The sequence below is a fragment of the Somniosus microcephalus genome, chromosome 28 (genome assembly GCF_052327205.1).
Source record: "Somniosus microcephalus isolate GS21.2 chromosome 28, FLI_Smic_1.0, whole genome shotgun sequence".
NCBI classification, from domain to species: domain Eukaryota; kingdom Metazoa; phylum Chordata; class Chondrichthyes; order Squaliformes; family Somniosidae; genus Somniosus; species Somniosus microcephalus.
In genome coordinates, this window is record NC_141014.1 from 12,003,281 (window position 1) to 12,005,894 (window position 2,614).

The 2,614-nt window shown below is 47.3% G+C and overlaps 1 non-coding gene across 1 annotated transcript; it reads right to left on the bottom strand.

Moving 5' to 3' along the window:
• Positions 1–843: 843 nt before the first annotated feature.
• trnar-ucu (transfer RNA arginine (anticodon UCU)) lies at positions 844–916 on the bottom strand. The gene has a single exon. It is a non-coding gene; the product is annotated as a tRNA-Arg (tRNA).
• Positions 917–2,614: the final 1,698 nt, after the last annotated feature.

The window sequence follows — 2,614 nt, forward strand, 5'->3', positions numbered from 1 at the left end:
CCTGTCTAGATCCCTTTGCAGGCTCTTTGTGTCCTCCTCACAGCTTACTTTTCCACCTAGCTTTGTATCGTCAGCAAATCTGGATACATTGTCCTCGGTCCCTTCATCTAAGTCATTAATATAGATTGTAAATAGCTGAGGCCCAAGCACCCCACTAGCTACAGCCTGCCAACCGGAAAATGACCCGTTTATCCCTACCCGCTGTTTTCTATCTGTTAACCACTCCTCTATCCATGCTAATATATTACCCCAACCCTAGGATTCCTTATCTTGCGTAGCGTTGTGGTTGTTGGAGGTCAATCATCTCAGCCCCAGGACATCGCTACAGGAGTTCCTCAGGGCAGCGGCTCACCACCACCTTCTCAAGGGCAATTAGGGAAGGGCAATAAATGCTGGCCTTGCCAACGACGCCCACATCCCAGGAACAAATAAAAATAAAACCTTTCACATGGCACCTGATTGAATGCCTTTTGGAAATTCAAATATACGACATCCACTGGTTCCCATTTATCTATACTGCTAGTTACATCCTCAAAATACTCCAATAAATGTGTTAAACACAATTTCCCTTTCACAAAAACCTAATCATATGATTTTCTGAGTGCATTGTTACCACTCCCTTAATAATGGATTCCAACATTTTCCCGATGACTGATGTCAGGCTAACTGGCCTGTCTTCTCTCTCCCTCCTTATTGTGGATGATTGCATTGACCTTGCGGCCTTGATGGAATCTTGGCTACAGGTGATAATACAATCCTCCTTAATGCAGCCTCCCCGCCTGGCAGCACCTTCCACCACTTGCCCCGCCTAAACCACCGTTGTGTCAATCATTAAAAACACATCACCCCAAATGGGACTCGAACCCACAATCCTTGGCTCAGAAGGCCAGTGCCTTATCCATTAGGCCACTGGGGCTGAATACAGAATGTAACCCGCCTGAGGGCAATTGACCGCTCCGAAATGTGACATCTGCCTCCGTTTCAGAGTCTTCGAAAGTTCAGCAGAGATGGGAGCTATTTTCACCCATCATATCTGTCACTGCTCGCGCCATACCAGAGCCAACTACAACAACAACTTGCCTTTATATAACGCCGTTAACATAGTAAAATGTCCCAAGGCGCTTCACAGGAGCGATTATCAAATAGAATTTGACACCGAGCCACATAAGGAGATATTAGGACAGGAGTCCTAAACCTTGGTCAAAGAGGTAGGTTTTAAGGTACATTTAAAGGAGGAGAGAGAGGCAGCGAGGCGGAGATGTTTAGGGAGATACCGTGCCCACTGTCCATCCCCCGACCCTGCCCGCTCTTTGTTTTCATCAGTGAGCCCTGAAACTTTGCTCAAATTTGATTCCCAATTCCTGGCCTTCTCTGCCATCAATACTACACTGCTCCACTGGGCTCCACTGGAATGCACTGTAAGACTCAACTGCTGTGACTCTGATCTTCTATTCAGCTGCTGCAGTTTGAAGGTAACTTTGTCCAGTTTACAGCCCATCCCCCATCGCTGCTGTTTCCTGCTGAGTCTGTGACTGTCCCACTGGTTTATTTTGCTGCTGTCTGGGTCCTGGCCAGAAATTCACTCTCCTGGGCCAACGTCCATTTCTCCACCGTTTCTGCATCTTATGGTGGCCTCCAACTTCACCACCGCTTTCTGCCCCACAACGATTCTCCAACATTTCCACGGAAATACATCCAGCGTACCTCTCAGTTACTCTGGATTGTGGTTGTTGGAGGTCAATCACCTCAGCCCCAGGACATTGCTGCAGGAGTTCCTCAGGGCAGTGTCCTAGATCCAACCATCTGCAGCTGCTTCATCAATGACCTTCCCTCCATCATTTTCTTTCCTTGAGATACTTATCCAACTCCCTGTTGAAAGTTAAGATTGAGTCTGCCTCCACCACCCTTTCAGGCAGCGCATTCCAGATCTTAACCATTCGCTGCGTAAAAAAGTTTTTTCCACTGATGGGTGAGACTAGAACTAGGGGGCATAATCTTAGAATAAAGGGCTGCCCTTTCAAAACTGAGATGAGGAGAAACTTCTTTACTCAGAGGGTAGTAAATCTATGGAATTTGCTACCCCAGAGAGCTGTGGAAGCTGCAAAATTAAATAAATTTAAAATGGAGATAGACATTTTCCTAGCAGATAAGGGAATTAGGGGTTACGGGGAGAGGGCAGGGAAGTGGATGTGAGTCTAGATTCAGATCAGCCATGATCCTATTGAATGGTCGAGCAGCCGCATGGCCTACTCCTGCTCCTATTTCTTATGTTCTTATGTCGCCTTTGGTTCTTTTGCCAATCACCTTAAATCTGTGCCCTCTGATTCTTGAATATCTCCAACTTACGAGAGTCTAACCACCACCCCTTGATATTCAACAGCATTACCATCGCCGAATTCTGCGGTGAGTGTCTCACCTCCTGACTCCCCAAAGCTTTTCCACCATCTACAAGGCACAAGTGTGATGGAATACTCTGCACTGGCCTGGATGAGTACAGCTCCAGCAACACTCAAGAAGATTGACACCACCCAGGACAAAGCAGCCCGCTTGATTGGCACCCCATCCACCATCTTGAACATTCACTCCCTCTACCACCGGCACACCGTGTGCCATC